Here is a 26,946-nt window from a genome sequence, read left to right on the forward strand (position 1 = left end):
GTGGGGCCGTTATTCATTGATGAACATAAACCAATAGGGAAAAATAAGGATTTTAACCTAACAATGTGCGAAAAAGAGACAATCTGAATTTCAAAAAAAGGTTTTCATTTAAAGTTTGATTTAGTAGTGGCAAAACTGCCATCTACTGGATGTTCGAATGAACTACATGAATAACTTGGGTTGTCATCCAGATAGTACCAATTTTAATACTGTAAAAATATCAAAATACAAAACCTCGGTTAACTATGTATATCCAATAATTAAATTTTAAATGTAATACAGTAGTCTAGACTTATGGCCATTTCTAAAATAGTCCATCTTTTAAAATGACCTAAAAATCCTGAAATGAAACTGAAACTACTTGTAGGTTGTAACTACATATTTTATTGTACACTCATCTATCATTCATATGACACTGATATGCCTCCATGTAAGGTCGTTACAGTAACAATACCATTTCAGCAGAATATACAATAAAAGCTGCATGTGCACACAGTAGGGAATGTATTTCAACTTTGTATAAACATTAGGATCAACAAAATGCACACATTTACGTACATAAACACAGATGGTGCTATACACAACTAAGAAATATCACAGAACACTGAAACTCAGTTATTTGTTAGGAAAACATAACACCAGGTAGATTCATTTTAAAGAGTTCTCCATTTCAGGGTAGAAAACTTTGAAATTGAAATAGTTTGTCAATGAGCAACTTCCTGACACGTTAAGGGCTGAGAGTATAGTGTTCACACTATAGTATTTCTTTCCTGTTTCACTGCAGTGTTTTACAAAGTTTTTCTCAACCCCATAGTCCCAGTTCGCAGATATCAAGGTCCTATGAACACAGACTATGTCTATGAAAGACTGCCAACCTTCAGATAAAGGACACGTCGTAATTAACATCATCCTCTGCGAAAGTGTGCCCAGGCCTTAAAAACCACCTCTGCTTTTGCACTAGGTGATAGCGGTGCCAGTGCAACAATCAGACCCGGTTCATTCCGGCCGCCTTTGCCTAGGACCCCGGTTCTGGGGTCGCCCTGGACGACCCCAAGCTCAAGCAGTGACCCCGCTGCCTACAGAAATTCCCTGTAGGAAATAGTATAACTCTTGAAAACATCGCCAACAGAGACCTAAGGGCCTAGGCCGGGCGGGAAGCCAAGGGGAGGCCTGGGACGCCCTTGGAGGTTAATCCCCTAAATACCAAGGGTTGGGGGAAGTTGGGGGCGGCACTGAAATGGCACATCGGAGGAAGGAAAGGTGACCTTTCCTGCTGGGCTCCTCAGTTCAGAGCCGGTGCCTAAAGAATCTCAGCAAGACCCCGCGTCCCTCCCACGAGGCCCCGCGGGAACCCGCTACTCACCTCCGTGCTAATGCAGCGGCAGCAGGAGCCCTTAACTAGTACCACACAGGAAGGAAACGCCGCCTGGGAGAGAACGCTTCCGGCCCGGGCCGCGGCCCGCCCCCTCGCACCGAGCATGCGCAACCCGCTCTGTGGGCAAGTTAAGCTTATGCCCCGTGTTTCAGAACTGGTTCCAGAATTGGGCCGGAGCGAGGCCCGGAACCAACTGCAAAACCTGCTATCTCCTGGGCTGAGGCTTTCCGCGAAGCCGGTGCCTCTGTCTGCCCGCAGCATTCGCCGAGGCTCTCAGTTTAGCTATTGAGTTTCAGGTACGGAATTGGGGAAGGCGCTTGTCGCACAAAGTCCCTGCCCTGCTTATGGGCTAGCAGCGCAACACTGACAAGTAGGGGAACCTTCTTGAGAGTGCAGAGAAATGCTGTGTGCCCCCCGCAAAGAAGTTCTCTGACTCCTGGTTCAGCTTTGCTCCCGCTGTTCCTTCTCCTACCCCTCATGCAAACCGTCACGCTGCTGTTCTGTCCCTCGGCCAAAGCACTGACACGCATGGCCAACCCTCACCACCTGCCTTTCAATATCGAGAGTGAGCTTACTTATCCTCCACCCCCGAATCGGCGCTGACAAACACCTGGGAGTGGAGCCTGACAATCTCGTAGAGAAACGTTTGTGCAGCCCACCCAAGCAGGCCTGGTAGTTGGAACCGAATAAGGCATCTGGTGATAGGTTTTGCATTTCGGTGACTTCCCTTTTTCTTTACCCCTTCCCCTTTCTAGAATGAGACGTGACACAAGAAGTCCCAAGGGAGCAAACTTGAAAGCCAGTGCCTCCTGAACACACTGCCAGGGGGCGAAACGACATTAGACACAGATAAAAGAATCATCACTTCTTCAGATAGAGGCCGTGAAACAGAAGTGATGAGCGTTCCCCTTTTATCTTAATTAGAAAAGGCAGCTTTCGCCTTTCTGCTTTAGGCATCAACTTTGTTGCCTAAAATTCGGCAACCTGATCGTTGGGTACAGTGAATTCTGCTGTTGCAAGCTTGTGATACTGTCGTGAGAGTAATAGCTACAGTTTATTGAATGTCAGTATTAGATGTTAGGCAATATGCTTCGAATCTGTAATCTCCGTTCCTTAAAAAAAAAAAAAACCAATCTTCTAAAATTGCTTTTATTTTCTGCTTTTTTATTGATGGGCAAATTTTAAAACTTAGGTAAACTTTCTTAAATTTATACACCTAGTAAGGGGCAAAATTTCATTTTGGCACCTAGATCTAATTGAAACCCCACACTTTACATATTCTCTTTGAGATAGTAATTTAATACCAGTTAAATATAAAAATCTAGGTGAAAGAGGTAAAACCATGAAATAACAAAAGCATAAGGTTTTAAAGGGTAAGGATGGAATGAAAGGGATATGTGAATGTTTAAAAACTGATTGGGGTCATTGACAAGAATCAGAATGGAATTTACTATTAAGCGGTTAATGTTTTACAAGCAGGCCTTTTTGTCTATATGTGTGTCTATATTCATAGTATAATATTTCAGACTGATTACTTAGAGATGAAGATACAACTTTGAGAAAAACAGGGTGGTTATGAGACCGGCACAATGTTTACAAAAAAACACAAGCCGCCTGTAAGGCCATTTTAGAAGTCTTGGAAGCTACTCTCTCCTGGATCCCTGAGATTATCCTCAATCTGAGTCATTGCATTGGATACTCAGGGCAATATGTCTTGACAGAGCTAAAAGGTAGAAATCACTGAAGGAAAAAAACATTATGTTTTGTGCCCTTTAGGGTAAGCTAGTAAGGAAACTGAGCCGAGAAATTCAAGGTGGTAGTGGATTTTCATCCTTCACTGAGTGAAACTGGGTCAACTAAGAACCTCACCTGATTTGCTCTAAGGACCACAGTGACCAAACTTCCCAGTTTGTCGACATTACAGGGGTTTCTGGAACATAGGACTTTCAATGCTAAAACAGAGAAGATCTCAGGCAAGCCTACTGGGGACATCCTAAATGGGGTGTGGAGTGAGGTGGAACTCCCAGTATGGTTGCAGCTCGTCTCAATTCATCTGCTCAGTACTGGGGTGTGATTGCATAGGAAAGGCGATTGTTGGATAAAGTAATCAACACTGACCATAAAGAATCCAAATAAATGCTGCTGCTCATTCCTTTCCCAGTGGCTTGTCTATAAACCAAACACCTATCTATACCTTTTGGACCTAATTTTCATTTAGCAAATCCTTAGGAGACCTCCTATGTCTGAGCCCTAAAACATCAAATTACTGCCTTTCCATATACCATTCATATTCATTTCTAGCAATCACTAAATCAAGTAGGTTCTTTTAGAATAGAGCAGAGTGAACATATGCTTTTCATCCCAGGATAGCTTTACATAATCCCTGGCAGCACAAAACACCATATTTGGCTCACAGTAGGGGCTTAATAAATAATTCATTATGTGTAATATTAATCAGGAAATTTTAACAATAGGTATTTTGTAGACTTTTGGGCCTTTCCTCTGTGATAGAATCAAGATATTAAAAATAATTATTCTATTTTTAACCAATGCCACTTAAAACAGTGGCATTGGTTAAATGCCATTTGTGGTAGGTTTCCCCCTCCCCCCAGCCCGTAGAACTAAATTCTCCTTTGTTTGTGCTAGTTTACTCTGCAGCCAATGTCATTCAGTGCACTGGACCCTGAAGGGGAAAGGATTCCTTAAATTTAGGAGTTTTCAAATACCACAGTGGGTCTATACAGACTTGGACAACTTGGCCAAATGCAGATTCCAAGTCCCCACCTAGAGGTTCCCATTTAACCGCTCTAGGTTTTGACCCAGGGACTTGCATTTTGAATAAACATCTGAAGTGATTTAGACAAAGACAGTTTTGGACCGCGCTTTGACAAATCCTACTCTAATCAGCTATCATTTCAGATGTATTTTTACAGAAATCTCTGTTGATTCAGGCCCCAAAGCCTATCTGGTCAATGCAACCATCAAGCCAGCTGGGGTACATCTGGAAATGAAAGCAAGGAAGCCTCATGATGAGATTTGAAATAAAATCTACTTAGAAGGAAAAGCAAATCTGAAGTTTGGGGACCCTGTTCATTACTCATTAGAAATTATTCGCTTGACAGTGATTTACAAAGAGCAGAACTTCAACAAATAGGTAAAATTCTATAGCAGTAATTATGCCAGTATAATACGCACTTGGTAACCTTGGTTCTTTTAAAAATATTTCATCAGAAAAGAATAATCTTAATTAGTATTTCAACAAGTTAAATAGAACGGGAAGAAGAAGAAAGTAAAGCAAGAATATGAAGCTGTATCTGAAGCCATGAAAGCACTGAGAAAGAGCAAGATTAAATGCTGGAAGCTCCAATTGAAAGAATAAAATGAAATTAAGTCCAAAATAATGGAAAATTAAAATTTCAACAGAGTAAAATGATTGGAAAGATGAATTATAGCTCCATTCTATAAAAAGCACAGAGAACTAAAAGATATAGTAGCACAGTTAAAAGAACATATTGTTGTAAATCTACTTTTCAAGCTTTTGTCTTTAAACTTTACATGTAACTTAAAGTGAGTGTAAAAATGAACATATATGTAACTTTCTTGTGTTATCAGCATAGCACTAATTCATATCTTACATTGCTGCATAATTTTTTCAAGCCCTACTGCCAGCCGTATGTTTTTTACAGTTTATGCTATCAATAAACATTTTCTGGAACTTAGATATTTATTTTAAGTCCGCAATATTTTGTTGTTTTGCTTTAATACAGTACTGAAAATATACTGTTCAAATGATACCATCTGTGGAAAGTCAGGATTGATCACAACAGGGAATTGCTTGGGAAGCTGTCTAACCTTATTATAGTATAGCCTTATTAGCAAAAGTTTTAAGGAGCAGATGAAAGAATAGTCGCTTCAAAAATAAATATTTTAATGGGAAAGGAGATGGGAGGGAGTGGGTAAGAACAACAAAGATATAAATTCATCAGCCAAAATAGAAGAAACACTACTGTAGTTGAAACATTAATTCTGAATTCCTGTAACAGCAGATTGATAGATGAAGCATAAAACAAGACCAGATGCTATGGTTTCCAGGATGCACTTGGCTTCCCATCCTTATAACCTGCAGCATTTTTGCTGTAAGTAGGTCACTTGCTTGCTCTCATTTACCTGATTCTAGAAAAATGCCCTTGAAAGTATTTGGAAAATAATGTGTGCTTGTGCTTCACATTTAAAAAATTAAGATGCACAAAACCTTTTTCCCCGTTTCTTAATTAGCCAGAATAACTTGTAACCTTGAAGCATAAGTAAAACTAAAATGGGCAAGATAAATTTGAGATCTCTTATTTTCAAAGCCTACTAAAGTACTTTAAAAGCTGTGTCTATTCTGTTAGCCCCCATAATTCACTGTACTTAGCAATGGCATAGGAGTCATCTCACAGAATTATAATTGGGGTTTAAGTTTCTCTGTTCTTCTGTTGGATGTGAACTGTTTGAGAAAGGAGGATGCATAGGACATAGGAAGGGCTTAACAAACGTTATAATTAAATGATTTCCTCCCAGATCTGACATATCTAACAGGGTCTTTCAGGACCCATTCCCAATGTGAATAGGGAGGAAGGAAACATGTGACTATCATAACAACAGAATTGCTGTTTGTCATATAAAATTTAATTCATTTGAGCACATGTTTTTGAAAATATTTACTATGTGCAACTCATGGAAATGCTCCCAAAATTGGGGGAGTTCTGCTAAGCGAAAGAAATGATATATCTGATTCAAATGGTGAGCATGTAACTTCCAAAGGCACAGGCAAGGGCAAAACTTTCTGTTCTTAGACATTTAAGGATGAAATATCTACTAGACTTCTCTCACCTTTAGAGAGGCCCAGCAGTAGTGCATTAACAAGCTAACACTAAAATCACTCTCCCTACCTTTTCATTGTTAGCGTTTCTGGAACCAGAAAAACAAAAGGGTTAAAAAAAAGAAAGAATGAATGAACAAATGAAAGAAAAGAGAAAAACAAAGCCTGTAACTTGAGTTATAGAAGTGCAGGAAACACATCAAGAATACTAAGTTGGCAGTACTCAAAGTCCCATTGAACTTCACAATGGTATGTGTGATAGAATTTCACAAACCTTTCCACTTTCTAGTCTGCTGCTTATTACTTTAAATAGCAGAACCATTCTGAGAGCTTTCAATGCCAAGTAAGGCCCAGTGACAGAGGCATGCCCCACACCCATTTCTTTATGTCTTCTGAGTTCTCAAGTGAAGGAGAGATCAGAAAAGGGGATGGTAAAGGAAAGGAGACAAAGAGGTTGACTGTCTAAGGGTGTTTTCTTTCCCTATGATATTTTGCAAAAAGCTAAAGAGATGCTAATTATTCTTAAGGAGCTAAAAGCGATGTTGGAATTCTCTCAGGATATTCTTGAACTTCTGGCTGGACAGCGTTTCACCTTCCACATTTCAATCTATCTATCATTCAATCCTACTTATGCTAGTAGCTTTCTATAGTTCATTATCACGTTGTTCTCATAGGTTAAAGGAGACTTCCTTGGAAATTTTAGAAGTAAAAGGGAAACAGTCTAAAGTCATGAAATACAGTGATTGTTTTGGGGTTGTTTTTTTTGAGGGGGCTAGGGAAAGAGAGTGAATAAGCATATATCTTCAGTTGTGTGAATCATGAAGATTTCCAGCATATGAGCTCACACTCATAGGCCAACAAATGAAAAATATTTGCAGGGGGCCAGCATCTCCTCCTCATTCCATAGGAGGGTGGGGTCTCTGATACTCTATTTTAATGATTATCCTCAAATTCTGATTCAATACCCAACATAGAAAAGTGTTGCCAAGTACAGAATGTCAGGTAAGTGAAGAACAAACACGGAATCTCTCAAAATAGTTTGAAGCATGCAAGATTCAGATTATTGAGGACAGCATTTGAGAAATTCTAGATTTCTACAGCCCTCTAAATGAGAGGGCCCACTCTGTGACCTGTCACATGTTAGGTGGCCTCTAGGTTTCCTCCTCTAAAACTGGCATAGTTCTGCCAACTTCATAATTCATGATTCTTTGGTTTGTTCCTTCTGACCTGAGCATGGGAGAACTTTGATTTGTTTCCCCCTTCTGGAATCCAACAAACGAATGCTAAATTCAAACTCTAGGTTTGGAAGTATACAGTATTAATAAGTGGAGATTTCTAACAAGATAGATGTCACAGGTGGCAAACACAAGGCCCTCGGGCTGAATCAGGCTCTCCACCTAGTTTTATCCCGCCTGGCACCTTATTTCTACCTGTTGGCAGCGCAGAGCTCTCGCTTAACTGTTAAGGGTAGTTAGTTACCTTTATACAGTCCTAGAATTACATTTGGCCCTTTGAGGCAACCTCAAGGCCTAGGTGGCCCCCCTTGAAAATGACTTTGGCACCCCTGATATACATAGTAATTCCTTGTCAACTATCATTTTGCCATTTATTGTTTTGTCACAATGTGGTTTCATTTTTCTATGCCTAAGATTTAAAAGTTGTCATTTCAAAGAATTTAACTACAGTTATCTCTGCTCTCGTCCCCACTCCTACCCAGATCTATGGTTAGATGGTGGAGAGAGGAGGCCTGCTACTCTCTGCCCGAGTAGAGTAACAGCAGGAGGTCAGGCCTAGAAAAACCATGCCCTTCTTTTCTGGAAAGACCAGATGGCTACTAAGAATGATGCCAAGGCTTGCAAAAATGATACAAATGAGAAAGCAAATGCAAGAAAGCATTAAATATCAACACAGAAAGGGTTGCATCAAGAACTTTACAAAAAGAAGTGTGGTTAATATAAAATAAACCCTGTCTTCTACAGCAGATCACGGCTTTCAAAACATGATCTCATGAACAACTGAGGGAAATGATTCTTTTCTGCTTAATTGGCACTTCTTATTGTCGTACGCTCTTGTAAATTACATATTTTCCATGAAACCTTGAACTTGCCAATGAAGGTTTTATCTAACATTGCACTTTTCTGGAATGTAACACTCACCATTCCCAGTTGGTGAGAAATTACTGTAACAAATTCTGAAGACACCCACATGGATTCTCATGAATCATGTTTTAACTGTGAGTTAGCCAAAGAACAATGGAGGGAGGTAAGGACATAGATTTATCTCTACTATTTGCATGTTCATTTGCTACTTTTATTAAGAGAGAAAAAAACCATTTTGCCTCTTTTTTAAAAAAAACTCACTCTCCAGGAAGTAAATTCAAGAGTAAGAAGCTCCTTATCTGTTCTGCATGGTTCAATTTATTGTTAATTCAATTGTCTATTGACATCCTAGGTGGTGTGTTAGTTTGGAACGCATCCCTCTCTCACAGAAGTAACAAACCAACATTAATACAGGAGAGACACATGCATTTTCCCCTTGACATAGACGGCTGCTCCAGTATTACATAGACGGCTGCTCCAGTGTTATAGAAATGGTTAGGGAAGATCTAGATATGTTTATGAAGAGATAATTTCATAAAGCCACACTCTTTAGGGATTGAAAGGAATATTAAATGTCATGGAATCTTCAACCAGAGGCAGTGTGCAATTGTAGAAAGAATATATGCACATTATGGAGTTAGAGAATGTAGATCAAATTCCAGCTTTGCCATTTAGTAGCTGTGGATTTGGGGGCAATATATTTAACCTTTCTGAGCCTTAGTTTCCTCACCTATAAAGAGGGTGGTAGAGGCTACATTGTAGGATTGGTAAGAGGATTGAAAATAATGTATATATAGAACCCGGGACAAACATAATAAGCATTTAGTAAATGATCATGGCTGCTATGATCATAATTGTCCCACTATCTAACCAGTCAGTAAGTGTGTTTGAACATTCCTGTTCATTTGAACAATGTCATTGATGACACTGAATTTACTGACTGCTCGGGTAGCCTATGTCATGTTTGGAGAGCTCTTCAGTGTTAGTTCTTCCTTTTCCTGAGCCTAAATCTTTCCTCTAGAACTGTTACCTACTGTTCTCATTCTTGCCAATGGGGCTGCACAGATTAAGTCTATATAACTCAATTAACTATGTAACCTAGAATGAAATATGTGCTTTAAGACTGATGTGATCAGCGTGGGTACCATAGGTTAGCAACACAAGTTAGGGTCTAGCTGGCTTCCTTTTCCTGGCACCCACTCTTTTGATACCTATTAAATTTGCTAAATTAATTAAAGCCTGTTTATCTTTACTGGAGCTATAGCTGAAGTCCTGTGCACAGTTTTCAGGGAGAGACTCAAGTGCAGAAACTTGCCATTATATCTTTATCGTATTAATTAGTAAACTAGTGAAATTCCACTGGAGTTGTGCAAATATAATTTGATTATTTAATCAGTTATCGTGTCACATGGCGTACCTGTAAGGTAACATAACTGAAGATGGACAAGGACTCAGTGCAGTTCCATTTAACATTTGCATAGTGTTTAATATGTGCCACTCACTGTTCTAAGTACTTTACATATATTACCTCATTCAATTCTCTGATATTAAACTTATGTAGTAAGTACCATTATTATCCTCAGATAAGAAAACTGAGGCACAGAGAAGCTAAGTAACTTGTTCAAAGTCTAATAAATAGTAAATGGGAGAGCTAGGATTTGAACCAGGCTGCCTGTTCCAGAGCCTGTGACTCATTGTGCCCGGTTTCCAAACTGTTCCCATCTGTTACATGGACCACTGGGGATCCTTAAAGTGAGAAAAGCGTGATTAACTAGTTTAGAGGATATACAACCTCTAAACCTTATGAAATCACCATTGGAGAGTATCCTCTGAGTTGCTATGCATTTGATGTATGAGAACACAGAATGTGGACTGGAAGCAATAGGTAACTCCATTCTAAGCAAGGCTAGTCTTCTAATAATGTTTCATTTTATATTTTGACTCTACAGTTGAGAAGGAATTGGCGAATGCCTCTGAAATTTGATTTTCTGATATATACTTATTCTGATAAAAGTTGTTTTTAAATATTGAAACATATACATCATATTTTAGTTTTACTTTTAAATTAACATATGGTAAAATCATATGTGCATATGTGCATGTGTGAATTTTAAGACAAAACATTCACATCACCACCACCACAATCAAAGTATATAACAGTTACATTACTCTAAATAATTCCCTTGTGTTACTTCTTTGTAGTTACCTCCTCAGCCCCTGACAACCTTAAACCTGTTCTCCATCACCATAGTTTTGTCTTTATTAGAACCTCATACAAATTAAATCATACAGTATGTAAACTTCTCAGACTGGCTCCTTTTACTTAGCGTGACTTTGAGATTCATCTAAGATGTTATATATGTCAACAGTTCATTAATTTTGTTGCTAAATAGTATTTCATTGTACAAATATACCACAATTAGTCTATTCACAGACATTTAGGTTGTTTCCAGTTTTTGATAATTATGAATAGAGCTGCTATAAGCATTTGTGTGTGGGTTTTTGTGTTAATAGAAGTTTTTATTTCCTTAGAATAAATGCCTGGGGGCTGAGATTGCTAGGTCATACTATAAGAGCATTTTTTAACTTTATGAGAAACTGCCCAACAGTTTCCCACAATGGCTGTAACATTTTGCATTTCCATGAGAATATACAAGCATTCTATTTGTTCTGTGTGCTCACCAGAACTTGATTATTAACAGGATTTTTTATTTTAGGTATTTTAATAGGTATTTTATTGTGGTTTTAATTGGCACTTCCCTAATAACTAATGATATTAATATCTCTTCAGGAGCTTATTTGCCATCCACTTATCTACTTTGGTGAAATGTCTGTTAAGTCTTTAGCTCATTTTAAAACTGGGTTTATAGTATGGTCATTACCAGAGGGAAAGAGAGGGAAAGGGGCTGGGAGGACATAGAAGAGTGGAAAGATGGGAGAAACGGTGAGGGAAGGAGATGACTTAGGGAGGTGAACACAATGGTACAATAAACAGATGCTGTATTACAGAATTGTGCACTAGAAACCTATATCATTTTATTAACCAATGTCGCCCCAATAACTTCAATTAAAAATAGAACAAACAAAAAAACTTAGATGCTGAGTTTATAATGAGCTTTTCTGGCAGATGGCACTTCATAAGTGTTGTTACAACTTGTTGCTGGAGAAATTAAGTTTGTCCCATGTGACTCCTCCAGGAAAGAACTCGTGGACACCTGTGGTTAGTTTCCTCTGGACTTTTTCCTGTGCACCTTTTCCCTTTGTTGATTTTGCTCTGCATCCTTTGCTGTAATAAATCATAGCCATGAGTGCAGCCATGGCAAGCCAAAACTAAAACCAAAACTGGGTTGTTTGTTTTCTTTTTTTTAAAGTTTTTTTATTTAACTTTTGTTCAAGTACTGTTTGTTTTCTTAATATTGACTTTTGAGAATTCTTTATATATTTTAGATATGAGGTGTTTGTCAGGGTACAATTTGCAAATATATTCTTAGAGTCTATAACTTATCTTTTTATTCTCTTGCCAGTTTCTTTGGTATAGTTTTAAATTATGATCAAGTCCAATTTTTCAATTTTTTCTTTTATGGATCACGTCTTTGGTGTCATGTGTAAGAACTTTTTGCCTAACCCCAGGTCATGAAGATTTTCTCTAAAGGTTCCTTCTGAAAATTTTATAGTTTCCTATCTTAGATTTAGATCTATGACATATTTTGAATTAATTGTGGAAGGCGTGAGATTTAGGTTGAGTTTTGTTTTGAAGTGTGTAAATGCTCAATGTGTCTAACATCATTTGTTGAAAAGACTATTCTTTGGGCCTTTCTTTTTTTTAAAATTTGTTACTAAGTTAATTGGGGTAACATTTGTTAATTAAACTACATAGGTTTCAAGTGTACAATTCTCTAACACATAATAGGTATATTGCATTTTGAGTTCACCACTCCAAGTCCAATCTCCTTCCACCACCATTTATATTTTATTCCCTTTACCTATTACCACCTCCCTCTAATCTTCCACTCTCTCTGGTAACCACCATACAGTTGTATCTATGAGTTTTTGTTTATCTTGTTTGTTCATATGCTGATTTCCATTTTATATCCTATATATGAATGACATCATATGGTTCTTGACATTTTCCATCTGACGTATTTGGCTTAGCATGATATTCTCAAAATCCATCCATGCTGGACTGGATGCAAGAAGACAAAGGGTTTAGTCAAAGAACATATATGCTTAACTCATAGAGACAACAGTGTGGTGATGGCCAAAGGGAAAATGGATGGGGGTGGGGGATGGATAGAGGCGGGCAAAGGGAAAGGGAGACATCTGTAATAGTGTCAAGAAAAAAGATCCATCCACGTTGCCGCAAATGGCAGCATTTCATCTTTTCTTATGGCTGAATAGGATGCCATTGCATATATATACCACAGCTTCTTTATCCAATTATCTATCCAAGGACACTGTTTTTTTTCCATGTCTTGGACACTATGAATAGTGCTGCAATGAATACAAGGATATGTATGTGCATTTATATATTTCTATGAACAAACGTCTTCAAAATTTTCAGGTGGATACCCAGAAGAGGGTTTGTTGGGTCATATAGTAATTCTATTCTGAATCTTTTGAGGAACTTCTATATTATTTCCTTTTTTTTTTAAAGATTTTATTTATTTATTTATCTTTAGAGGGGAAGGAGAGAGGGAGAGAAACATCAATGTATGGTTGCCTTTTGTGCATCCCCTGCTGGTAGTTAGCCTGCAAGGAACCGGCCTGCAACCCAGGCATGTGCCCTGACCGGGAATTGAACCGCGATTGTCTGGTTTGCAGGCTCGTGCTCAATCCACTGAGCTACACCAGCCAGGGCTCTATATTATTTTCTATATTGATTGAACCAGTTTTCATTCCCATCAGCAATGAAAAGGGTTCCTTCTTCAGTACTTGTTATTACTTGTCTTGTTGATAATAGCCATCTTGACAGGTATGTCGTGGCATGGCACCTCATTGTAGTTTTGATTTGTATTTCCGTGATAACTAGTAAAGTTAATCATCCTTTCATATATCTGTTGCACATTTGTTAAGTCTTATTGGAAGAAGTGTCCAGTGTTTGGACCTTTCTTAAAAATCAATTGGCCATATTTGTATGGATCTGTTTGTGGGCTGTCTGTTCAATTCTACTGATCTACGTGACTATCCCTTCACCAATGCCACATAGTTTTGGTTAATCCAGCTTGTATAGTACAACTGAAAAATCTACTTCTGGTCAAGATGGAGGCATAGTTAAACATGGCTCACCTCCTCACACAACCACAGAAAAATTACAACTAAACTACAAAACAAATATCACCCAGAACCATCAGAAAATTGAGCTATATGGAGTCTGACTACCAAGGAATTAAAGAATTCACATTCATTCAGTCAGGTGGGAGAGGCAGAGAAGCAGAATGGGCTGGTCCTACACCAATGTGTGGTGGATAAAATTCAGGAGGTTTATCTTGGGAATGAGGGATCCCAGCCCCACACAGACTACCTAGCCCAGGGTTCCAGTGCCAGGAAGATAAGCCCACATATCTTCTACCTATAAAACCAGTGGGGGTTGGGGCAACAGAAGAAACTGTGGGATTCTTAGCCACTTTCTCTTAAAGGGACCACAACAGACTCAGGAATTAATCAGACTCACTCCCTCTGGGATGCAGCACTGGGGCAGTAGCTTGAAGGGCACCAGTGGCACACGGGGAGAAACTGAAGTATCTGGCATCAGGGTGAGCACCAGGAGACAATTTCCCTTGGGACAAAACTCTAGAAGCCAGGCACAGTGGTCATTGTTTCTTTTCCGAGCCCTCTGCCACACAGAGGTACAAAGAGGCAACACCATATTTAATACTTCATCAACCTGGTTCACACAGAGTTGCCTCACCCTGGCAATTACCTAAGGCTCCGCCCCATCCAATTTATGGGTGTGCTTTTCTACATTTGGACACACTACTCAGACAGATAGTCAAAGCAGCTCCACCTAATACATAGAAACGAACATAGAGAGGCTGCCAAAATGAGGAGACAAAGAAATATGGCCCAAATGAAAGAACAGGACAAAACTCCAGAAAAATAACTAAATGAAATGGAGAAAAGCAATCTATCAGAGGCAAAGTTCAAAACACTGGTTTCTAGGGTGCTCAAGGAACTCTTTGGGTATTCCAAAAGCATAAAAATGATCCAATCACATGAAAGATATTCTAACTGAAGTAAAGAACAACTTATAGGGGGCAACAACAGAGCAGAAGAAGCTGAGAATCAAGTCAATGATTTGGAACATAAGAAAGCACAAAACAACCAATCAGAATAACAAGAAAAGATAATCCAAAAAAAATGAGGATAGGATAGGGAGCCTCTGGGACAACTTCAAATGTACCAACATTCAAATCATAGGGGTGCCAGAAGGAGAAGAGAAAGAGCAAGAAATTGGAAACTTATTTGAAAACAATAATGAAAGTAAACTTCCCTAATTTGGCAAAGGAAATAGACATATGAGTTCAGGAAGCACAGAAAGTCCCAAATAAGATGGATACAAAGAGGACTGCACCAAGACATATCATAATTAAAATGTCAAAGGTTAAAGACAGAAAATCTTAAAAGCAGAAAGAGAAAAGCAGATAGTTACTTACAAAGGAGTTTCCATAAAACTGTCAGCTGATTTCTAAAACAAAGTTTTGCAGGCAAGAAGGGACTGGTAAAAAGTATTTAAAGCAATGAAAAGCAGGGACCTACAACCAAGATTACTTTACCCATCAAAGCTATCATTTAGAATCAAAGTGCAGATAAAGCACTTCCCAGACAAGGGAGTGCTCTAGGAGACTCCTTCCCAGCTAAAGGAGTCATCATCACCAGGCCATTATTATGTGAAATGTAAAAAGGAATTATTTAAGAAAAAGAAGATTAAAACTATGAATAATAAAATGGCAATAAATCTACAACTATCAACAACGGAATCTAAAAGAAAACTAACAGATCAGAAACAGAATCATAGATGTGGAGATCATTTTGATCTTTACCAGTTGAGAGGGGGAAGGGAGAGAATGAGGGAAAAGGTGCAGGGATTAAGAAGCATGAATTAGTAGGTATGGAATATACAGGGGGGATGTTAAAAATAGTATAGGAAATGAAGTAGCCAAAGAGCATATATGCATGACCCATGGATATGAACTGAGGGGGATGGGGATTACCAGAGGGAATGTAGGGCGCTGGGTAAAGGTGAGGAAAGAAGGAAAATATGGGACAACTGTAAAACCGTAATCAATAAAATATATTTTAAAAATAAAAACCTGGTAGTGTGAATCCTCCAATTTTAATCTATTTTTTAAATATTTTGGCTCTTCTAGTTCCTTTGAATTTCTATATTAATTTTAGAATTAGCTTGCTTATATCTACAAAAATTCTGCTGGGATATTTAAGGGAACTGAGTTAAATCTATATATCAGTTTGGAAAATTGAGTCCATTCCTGAACACATTTATTTGGGTTTCTTTGATTTTTTCATTAGTGTTTTCATCATATACATCTTGTATGTTTTGTTAAATTTATTCCTAAAAACTTCAGTATTTTTGTAACTATTGTAAATGGTAATATTTTTAAAATGTCAGTTTTGGTTGTTCATTACTAGTATACAGATATAAAATTATTTTTGTGTTTTTACCTTATGTCCTATGACTTAACTCAGTTTGAGGTTGAGGTTTTTCCAGTCTTTTCTTTTGGTTTCAAACATTCCATCTGCAAATATGGGTATCTTTATTTCTTCCTTTCCAATCTGTGTAACTTTCATCTCATTCTTGGTTTATTGTACTGGCTAGAAATTCTAGTACAATATCAAGAAACAGTGAAAGAGGTTATCCTTGCCTTGTTCCTAATCTGAAGGGGAAAGCTTTTAGTCATTCACGACTCAGTATGATACTAGATTTTGGCTTTTTGTTCATGACCTTTCTGAGATTGAGGACGTTCCCTCAATAACTAGCTATCTTAGTTATCTAATAATTTTTTAAGATTTTATTTATTTGTTCATGGAGAGAGGGGAAGGGAAGGAGAAAAAGAGGGAAAAAGAAATCAATGTGTGAGAAATGGAACGGTTGCCTCTCACACACACCCCAACCGGGGACTGACCTGCAACCCAGGTATCATGCCTTGACAGGGAATTGACCTGGAGACCTTTTGCTTCAGGGGCCAACGCTCAACTGAAATACACTGGCCAGGGCTTTTTTTAAATAAAGATTTTATCTTAGTTATTTGAGAATTTTAAAATTTTTTTTTAAAGATTTTATTTATTTATCTTTAGAGGGGAAGGGAAGGAGAGAGGGAGAGAAACAACAATGTGTGGTTGCCTTTCGTGCGTCCCCTGCTGGGAACTGGCCTGCAGGGAACTGGCCTGCAACCCAGGCATGTGCCCTGACTGAGAATCGAACCACGATCGTCTGAGTGAGAATTTTAAAATTTTGAATGTAGAATTTTTCAAACACTATTTCTGTATTAATTGATATGATTATGTTGTTTTTCTTCTTTAGTCTATTAGTATAGTGGATTACACTGACTAATTTTTCAAATATTGAAGCAGCCTTGCTTTTTCATGATAAGCCCCACCTGGTTATAATGGATAATGTTTTTCAAATACATTTGGATTCAATTTGCTAAGATTTTGTTTGATTTAAAAATATTTTACTTTTATGGACTGATTTTGGAGACAGAGCAAAGGAGAGAGAGAGAGATCTGTTTTTTACTTATTTACGCATTGACTGGTTCATTGTTATCTGTGCCCTCACCCATGATCAAACCCAAAACCTTGGCATATCAGGATGGTGCTGCAACCAACTGAACTACCCAGCCAGGATATTGATTTTTATATCAATGTTTATGACAAATATTAAACTATAGTTTTCTTTTCTTATGCTGTCTTTTAATGGCTTTGGTATCAGGGTTTTATAAAAGTAAGTTGGCAAATGTTACGGTCTCTTTTATTTTCTGAAAGAGTTTGTGTACTGGCTAGAAAGACATCTACCAAGACAATTCCCTCGCTGGGCTCCTGCATGAACTAGTTTACCCAATCCTCAGGCTGTTTTGCAGAGTTCTCCAGCACCAAGGCCACTTCCATTTCATCTTTAAATGTTTACTACAGTGTAACTATACAGGCCTTTAAAAAATTAAAAAATTAACTAGAAGTTAATTAACTATGAATTCAATCTCCTTATAGTTATAGGATTCTTCAGGCCATTCACTTTCTTTTTAATGAGCTTTGGTATTTTATTCTCAAGGAATTAGTTCATGTCACCTAGGTTATCATATTTATTCATGTAGAGTTGTTCATAGTGTGTAAATAAGTTCATATATGAAAGCAATAAAAATCATGCTAGTAATTCTTGACCATCAAAAATGAAAAACAGCCCTGGTTGGTGTGGCTCAGGGGATTGAGTGCTGGCCTGAGAACCAAAGGGCTGCTGGTTGATTCCCAGTCAGGGCATGTGCCTGGGTGCGGGCTAGGGGTGTGCGAGAAGCAACCACACATTGATGTTTCTCTCCCTTTCTTTATACTTCTCCTCTCTCTAATAATAAATAAATAAAATCATTTAAAAATGGAAAACAGATTCTCATGATTGGAGTGGAACTAGGCTAGAACTTGGCTATTGTCTCAAGGGGGCTGAAGGCTCGAGTAGATCAGCGAGCTTTGGTACCCAAGGCAACTTCACATTCTGCATTATTGCTCTCCTCCAAATAAACTTCTAATTCTCCTTTTCACCCAATATTCTTTTTCATCTCATCCTTTCCTTTTTCACTTTTTTTTTTTACATCTATGAACTTGGGTTCATCAGTAGAGCAGGATTTAAAGAAGCAGCTGATCTTTGAGGGGAATCCCTGCCCTTCATCTACCTCTGTCTCCCATCTTTTCCTGGTGTGCTTGCTCCATTCCTTTCTCTATTCCACCGTCTGCAACGTCCTCCTGAGAGCCATGCTTTCCCTTTGTCACTGTAGACCAGAAGACATGGCTTAATGCTGCCTGGCTCACTTAAGAATAATAAGGTTATTACTAATTCCAAAATGAATAATTCCCCCCACACTAGAGTTCTATTAAAGCATCACATTGTTCCAGAGTGAATAAGGATAATTTGTAAAATTAAAACTCACTCGTGATTTGGCTACTTCCATGTTAGAGAAAATTCAAAGAGAAATATTACAAAATGATAATTCTATCAAGACTTCTTTGAAAAACAAAAGTTCATCTCAACTAAAATAAGAGTTCACATTCTGGGGACTTCTGGTTATTTATGCTGTTACTGAGGAAAAGGTGCATTACTCTGTTTACTTTGTAATTAAAGGGGCCTCAGAGATCTTTTTCTCTCCCCTTCGGGGCACAGGGTACTAACTAAGCCTGACATTTCATCTGTAAATGTTTTGTTTGGCAAACAAAAGATGGAAATTGTGATTAAAGTCTTTCCAGATAATATCCTAGAACAAAGTATAGAAAGAAAAGGATTATATAACATGACATGTTAATGTAATGTAATATATGTGTGATATTATCTAAGGATCACATTATATCCAGCCGGTAGGTTATCTTTGTATATTTAAGAATGTATTTTAAAAAGCACGTAGCCCTGGCTGGTGTAGCTCAGTGGATTGAGCACGGGCCTGCGAACCACACGATTGCGGTTCGATTCCCCGTTAGGGCACGCACCTGGGTTGCAGGCCAGTTCCCAGCAGGGGACCCACGAGAAGCAAACATACATTGACATTTCTCTCTCCCTCTCTCCTTCCCTTCCCCTCTATAAATAAATAAAATCTTTTTAAAAAAATAAATAAATAAAAATAAAAAGCATGTAGCCCTTTAGTCATTGACTTTATAAGTACTTGACTGTCTATCTGATATGTGAAAAAACTGCTAGGCGTTGTGAGAAGAACAAAGGTTTTTTTTTTGTTGTTGTTTTACCTCCAAGACTTCAGTGGGAAGTGAGAGTGGCTTCACTGCATCGAAGAATGAGATATAGTTAGGAGTTGTTCTGGGCTTCAACTAGACAGTCTAGATGAAGTTTTGGTTCCAAGTGTTACCATACCTTCTGACAACTGTGAATGAGGCTGGTTCTTGGGAAGCCGACAGGTTCCCTATTTGCAGAGTTCAGCTGGGACTAGCATCCTTCTAATGTGTAAGTGGCATTATCCAGGAAGCTATCTAGTCCATGGGGAAGGTGACATCTCCTGAACCTGACCCCCACAGAGAACTTTGAATAGGTGGAAAGAGAAGGTTGTGTGCATTCTTGCTCATGTCACAATGTTGGACATGTGACTTAAGAGAAGCGTGTGGCAGGTCAATGTGATTGGACTGACTCACTACCAAGCTTTGACTCTAGAGGGACTCAGAGGCTAATGCAGCTTACTTAACCTCTTAAGCATTGGTATGAATGAGATTATATCCATGAAAGACATATTATTATTCAAAAAGTACTGTTTATTGGGGACATCTAAAAGGACTAGGAGAATACTTACCATCCTATCATCGCCTATCTTGTACTTGATGACACTTGTACTCTGACACTTGATGACACTTCTTCAGCATTCACAGCACTTACTAAAAGCTTCCCATATGTCAAAAATATGCAAAGTGTCAGAGATGGCCACGAGGAAAGTACAATGGAATAAGATTTAGTAACTATACTCAAAAACTGCCAACAGCTAGCACTTGTAGTGTTTACTGTGTGCCAGGTTTGTTCTAAGTGATATAATCCTCACTTAATCCTCATAACAACTCCATGAGGTAGGTACTAATAGTGTCCCCATTCTACAGATGGGGACACTGGAATACAAAGATGAAATAACTTGCTAAAGATTTCACAACTGGTAAGTGGCAGAGCAAAGTTTGAAAGCAGACAATCTGGCTCCAGAAATGGTGTTTTTAGCCTTCATGCTAAATAGGCTCTCTAGGAACTTATGATGTGAATACACATAGTTAAGTACCTTTCTTTCATAGTTAAGTACCTTTCTATTCCCCTAGGGGGGGAATAGTGTGTAAGGAAGCAAAAGTGACTCAGATGAAGTGTCTTGTACAAACTACCTCAAGAAATGCTTTAGTCTGTGCTCCAAAGAGAAGAATGAAGTAACAGGAAAGTATTAAATGAAGCAAAAAGTTGGAAATATTTACCAACAGATAGCAACCCAGTTTCATTTGATGTCCAGGGTTATCACCTTGCATCTTCCTTTGATATACACATTATGAAGAACAATGAATAAAATCAATTTGATAACATTTCCTTTCCCTTTTTGGTAGAGGTACTTGTGTGAGATGAGGTCAGAGAATTCAGGGCAATATGGCCTTAGGCTGGTAGAGGCTACTTCACTGGGGAGCTTTGGATGTGCGTGGGCATGTCTGGTAGACAGACAGGAAGGATCTGCTGGGAGAGTATTTGCAGAATACTGGGAACCTTAGGGAGAAATTCCTAAAGGTAGAAAACTGCAGAAATGACAATGCTTCCAATGTTATAGGAGAGGGATGTTTTCAGTTCCCGTGGTAGAGAAGCCATCTCGGGTCAAATTGTGAGCAATACATGAGATGTATTTCTGTAGTACATTTAGCAGTATGTATGTAATCAATAATTATTCATTATCACGTGAATCACAATGCTCACCCAGGCTGTCCTTATAGAAACATATTTGCAGAGACCAAGGAGAGAAAGTATAAACATGTCAGGGGTCCTCATAAGATTTCAGATATGCCCTTTAATGACCCTATACACTTTTAAGTGTTATCAACAAATGTTAGTGATAATAGGCATCACCAGTTATCACTATTGCTCTTACTATCTCCCCATTTTATGTTATCACTAATTTTAAATTGGGCTCAGTGAGAAAACAGACTTTAATTTTCAAAGTTTTCAAATATTTAAGTAGATTTCTCTAAACAGAAAGAGAAAACTGAAATTCATACATATGGGCTACAACTTCTTGTCGCCCCTGAGCATTATGGATTTTGCTCTCCTATAGAAACAAGCTCCTGAGTGCTGATTTTATTATATACTTAATTTCTTGCTAAGAGTTCACTTTCTGCTTATCTCAGCATTGGATATTTGCTAGATTACTATTTCCTCTATCCATTCTTCTTATAAAAGTAAATAAACACTTTACTTCCTCTTTCTAGACAAGTAGGAATTTCAAATAAATAAGGAAATCTTTTTCCTTCTCGTTGGATCTTGACCTTTTTAATCTCCTCCCACTCCCAGCTGGGGTAGTTATTAAAATGCCCCAGACAGCCATGGAGTGTTTGTGATCATAACTGTGTGTGATATGGTGGGATCACACACCCATTCAAAGTTCTCTGCTTCAGGGCCAAAGTTTGGGTGATGTCACACAGCCTATGGACTTCCTGCTTCCTGGACTGGTTTCCTTGTTGTGAGAGGGTAGGATATGAGAGGAAGATGAACCCTGTAATTGTGAGGATCAGATTTAATTAGGGTCTGGTAAATCTTGAGATATTTCTGTGTTGATAAATTGATCTAATTTATTCCTTCCAAACTGGTATATAATATTCCATCTCATGAAAATATTACATTTTCTTTATCTATATGGATGGACAATAAGTTCTTTGTAACTTTTTGCTGTTTCAAATAGTGTTGCCATGAACATTTGTGTGTATGTTTTTGTATGCACATGTATGAAAGTTCCACTAGAGTAGGATATTTAAAGATTTCATTAGCAAATAATTTAGAAAAACATTTTCTTCTTGTATATTCTATAATTAGAATTAAATGTTTTCAGCATAAATTTATGTAGTTATCAAGGAAATAATTTCCTTGCAATGTAAACATGAACATTTAAGAGTAGAATTCTTAAATGTGTCCAATAGACTATAAAGACCATAGGGATTTGAACTCTCCATTACCCATCAGAACATTGACAACATGAACAAGCTCTTGTCTTGCAGTGGGAAATTAATTCTATGTCACTCCTTTTTTTTTGGACCTGAATTTTCTTTCCATTTCTGCCACAGATTATCTAAATGTAATTAGAGTACATTATGTGGGAATATCTTTTGTCAGCCACTCTATCATATTTCCCTGCAACAAATTTTATTTAGAAATTTAAATTATGTAAAATTTCTTAGACCACATTCCTTCTAACTCGATTTTTCTCAATTGAGTTATCATTAATTATTCCTAGTTCATAATTGATCAATTAAATACTTTTAAATATTGACAAATATTTAACATGAAAGGAAATCAATATACAAACCAAGAAATTGGTTTGTATATCACAAAGGAATTCCCTTATTTCTTGGAGAGAGGCCCAGCATCAGTTTATCTCTACTTTTTACTTTGCACTGTAAACACTGAGAAATATTGTTTACATACGTAAGTAGGTATCAATTGGAGGGAACTGCTTTAGTGATGTCACTTATTTATTTGAAAACTTTCCAAATTATATGCTATACATTACTCAGTGATCTTATTTTTAATGATTTATCAGTGGACCATTTAAACAGATCTCTCAGTTTACTAAAAAGCTAGTAATGTTAAAGTTATTTTTAATGATTTGTCAGTGGATCATTTGAATGAGCTTTCCTTTAATTTATTAGAAAACTAGTAATGTTAAACTTATTTTTAAGGATATAGCATGGACCATTTGATTAGGTTTTCCTTCAATTTACAAGAAGGCTAGTAATATCAGACATAGTAACTTTCAAAAGAGTTTGTTACTCAGTAGCATCACTCAGCTTTTCAATACCAACCTCATTATTTCAGACTGTGTCTTTAGCTCCTTGCAGGTTTTTACACTTTGGGGCAGTACATCATCTTAGCATTCAGATGGAGAGAGGCACACCTCTGACTTTTAAAGGGGGAGATGTGGACTAGGAACTACAGGGGCCACTCAACTACACTGCTTCTCGGGTAAATCAGATTTAGGAGGGAGAAGGAATAAACGTGAAATGGTTTCCTTAACAGTCTCTGAGTGACTCAGTTCTCGAGTTTGAAGACGACTGCTCTGAGGTCTATACTCAAGTAGAAGAGCTGTTACTGTTGAGTCTCCTGAGCTGGTTGACTCACTGAGCGGCACCACTGATCTCTCAAGGGCTCGGGAGAAACTCCTCTGAATCTCTGTCTGTGTAAGTCATTGCAGTTTTCTAACTTTGGGAAAAGACCATGGTCACTTCATTTAAATAACTGGTGACCAATGAGTAGTAACCCACCTGAGTTCTATGAGATGCTTGATTTCTTTCTATAATTTGCTTTGTGACAACCTCTGGAAATATATTTATTTATCGCTTTCTTTAGTGGGCATGCTTAGTCTACATCAACAGGTGATTTAGAAAAAGGGTAGTCTTATGAGCTGTAATAGCTAATGAAGTCTGGGGTGCACTCTGGGAAGCAGCCAGGACAAAGGTGCTATGCCCAGAAAAGAAATTTTAGATAAAACTGCTTGTGGCTCAGAGCTGGGTAGATGAGGTGGGTTTCTCCTCTTAGAAAGTACACTGTATATATCCATTAGCTTCCTCCCAGTTCCCTGGCTTCATGAAATTTATGTTAAAGATTTGATATTTTCCCAAATTAATTTTTAAGTTCCATGATCTTTGTTTACAGACATCCTTTTTCTCTAGGGTTTCCTGAAATATAAAACTTGTATGTCTTGTAAGAAATGAGCCTGGCTGGTATAGCTCAGTGGATTGAGCACAGGCCTACAAACCAAAGGGTTGCAAGTTTGATTCCCAGTCAGGGCACATGCCTGGGCTGCAGGCCAGGTCAGTCCCCAGTGGGGGCCATGTGAGAGGCAACCACACATTGATGATTCTCTCCTTCCCTTCCCCTCTCTATAAATAAATAAAAATCGAAAAAAAAAAGAAATGAAAAACACTGAAGTATAATTAAGTAGCAAAAACCCACAAAAGAGAACTCTTCATCTATTGTATTCAGAAAAGATAAAATTCTCTTCTGAGCTAGGTCTGACAATGTTAGGTTTATCTGTGGTGTTCTTTCTGATGTTCCTAAATGACAGAAAACCTAAATCACAATGACAGTATCTTTTGAACCTATTTTATTAATGCTAAGACATTGTTAATAAGAAACATAAGTGGGCAGGGTCTAGAACTGCTTTATTGTATTATTAAGCGGAACCATAGAATTAAATATTGGCCCACCACTCAGCCACTAAGGATAGGCTTTTAAAAATTAAATATAAATTAAAGATACTACATTCATGTAGTTGAAAAATAAAAGAAGCATGAAAGAGCATCCCATGTGATGTGAATTGTGGCCCTTGAAGCTTCACACAATTTGTGCGAAACACAAGTTACATACAATTTGTGTAACTTGGCTATCTTTTAAATGTCAGCTTCCCACCTGGGTTCCTAGCTATATCAGTTTCTTGTATATTAATAAGGAGATTCTTGAAACGCAGAGGTGAGGAAGAGGAAAATGAGGACAGGAAGAAAGAGAACAGCAAGAAAAGACAGGGAAAACATGACTAGAAAGATGGATGGAAGAAAAATGTCTTAGTGCGTTCCGTGGTTGCTATCACAAAATACCACGTACCGAGTGGCATATAAACAACTGAAACTTATTTCTCACAGTTTTCGAGGGTGAAAATGTGAGATCAGGGTGCCTATATCACCAGTTCCTATGTCTAGTGAGGGCCACCTATGGTGTCGGGGAAGGGAAAACAAGCTTCACCAGCCTTTTATAGGAATGCTAATCTCATTCCGGAAGGTTCTTCCCTGTTGACCTAATCACCTCCTAAAGGCCCCATCTCCTAATACCATCACCCTGGGGGTTAAGTTTCAACATAAGAATTGGGGGAGGAGGGAAACACAAACATTCAGACCAGAGCAGAGGGGAAAGACTGAGGTTTTGTACAAAGAATCAGCAACACTCTCCCAGCTCTCCTTTGCAATTGTTTTTTGTTTGTATGTATGTATATTTGTGTATGAATAGAAGAGGAGGAAATGGGAAAAGGAAAAAAGATTTTAATCTGGGAAAAAGTTGTTTTAGACCACTGGGCATTTTAGACCATGTGTATATATTACATAAATAAACTTATTTGTATTGCTTTTTCTTCTCATATCACTTTTATCTTATCCAGGTATATTTTATCGTTTTGAGATTTAGGTTTAGAGAAAACAGTTCAGAGCCCATAGGCACAACTACACATGGAAGAAGGGAAGCAGGGTGCAGACCTCTATCCCCTCACACCAGAGACACACCAACTTTTCTCCAGCACAGACTGGCCTGTTGGATTCTAGAACTAAACTTTCTGCACTGGCCTGCTCAGAATGCAAATAGATTAACTGATTTTGAACCCTGATGGAGATGCTGTATCTAGGCACAGCACCATTTTTATTGACTTCTACTCTTCAGCAGGTGGCAGTGTTCCTCTCTATCCCAGTGGCTTCGGCGTTTCCTCCTTTTCAAAAGAGTAATGGCCCCTTTTCTTTTATCCAGGACTGGCTGCCTCCCTGCTGTCCTCGCTTAGAAGATAATCTCCAAATGATTGTAGGAACTGAAGAAGAGAAGCCAATTTGCAACACGCAGCAATACATGTTTTCATTTTTCAGCTTTGAGGCCCTAATCTTCATGGTCTAATTTCCAGACAGTTAAGGACAGTGTGTGCACCAGTAAACGTATTGCCTACTTGTTCCCATCTTTCCTTATTCCAAATTCTATTCATTTTCTCTGCTTACGCAGTCTTCTTGTTCCCTTCAATCGCCTCTGTCCAAGTCTTGAAAATACCATTAAAAGCCATTTCTAGTCAGTTTTTTTCTCTAATTAATTTGTTTAGGTACTATAAAACTAATGCTTTCTTCCCATCTTTATTCACCACAGGAATATCAGGAAATTTCCCAGGTTCTAATCAGGACCCTTACTGGGTAGCTGCGTAGTCTGAGAACCCTTCAGCCTTCAGTTTCTTCACCTGTAAAATGGAATTGATGAACTCAGGGATCTTTGAAGTTTCTTGGATTGTAAAGTAATCTGCCACTGACTTGAATGGTGGTGGTACTGTGTGGTTCTATATGATTATTTTTGGAAAAAATTTTCTTTAGGCAACAAAAGTCATTAAGCAGTCCAAAGAGTGAAGAGTAGACTAGTGGAGATAGTTGATTTAGGGAGAGAGGGTACTCAGGGGAAGATACAACCTGCCTACTATACAGCATCTATATCCGCTATCATTTAGGCTAGATATTCTGATGTGTTTCTATGGTGAAGCAGACACCAAACAGACCTTTAGTCTTAAGTGCTGGAAGTTCCTTAGTGTGCTCATTTATTTAAAAATAATATTAGAGTTGACTCTTGCCCTGGTTTCCTTACTATTATTTTGATCATTTTTATCATTAGTTAATTTTGTCATTTGTTAATTTTTATCATTAGTTCTACTGGAAAAAGTCAGTTTTTTACCTTAAGAAAATAAGAAATGATCATAAACTTTCAAACCATACAAAGAGCAATACATAAAAGAGAAATTTCTCTTTCTGAAGTGCCCCCTCCCCACTCTGAGGTAATCAGTGATATCTTCTCTCTCATTTATTCTTCCAGATATTTCCCATGTATTTGTGCAAACAAATACACAAATATATAGGTCTGTCCAGAAAGTATCCAGCCACATACTATGAAA

The 26,946-nt window shown here is 38.0% G+C and overlaps 1 protein-coding gene and 1 long non-coding RNA gene across 2 annotated transcripts in view; one reads left to right on the forward strand and one right to left on the reverse strand.

Moving 5' to 3' along the window:
- Positions 1-1,464, reverse strand: part of ATAD1 (ATPase family AAA domain containing 1) — a 41,842-nt gene extending 40,378 nt beyond the window's left edge. The window contains exon 1 of the mRNA XM_037047280.1: positions 1,364-1,464. The gene's annotated coding sequence lies outside the window, so the exon portion shown is untranslated. The remainder of the gene's footprint in view (positions 1-1,363) is intronic.
- Positions 1,465-1,539: 75 nt separating this feature from the next.
- On the forward strand, positions 1,540-26,946 carry LOC118987938 (uncharacterized). The gene is made up of 3 exons (XR_005066684.1): positions 1,540-1,671; positions 2,131-2,375; positions 25,779-26,946. It is a non-coding gene; the product is annotated as an uncharacterized LOC118987938 (long non-coding RNA).

Source organism: Sturnira hondurensis, unplaced genomic scaffold (assembly GCF_014824575.4).
Source record: "Sturnira hondurensis isolate 20B ecotype Veracruz unplaced genomic scaffold, ASM1482457v3 Scaffold0005563, whole genome shotgun sequence".
Classification (NCBI taxonomy): Eukaryota; Metazoa; Chordata; class Mammalia; order Chiroptera; family Phyllostomidae; genus Sturnira; species Sturnira hondurensis.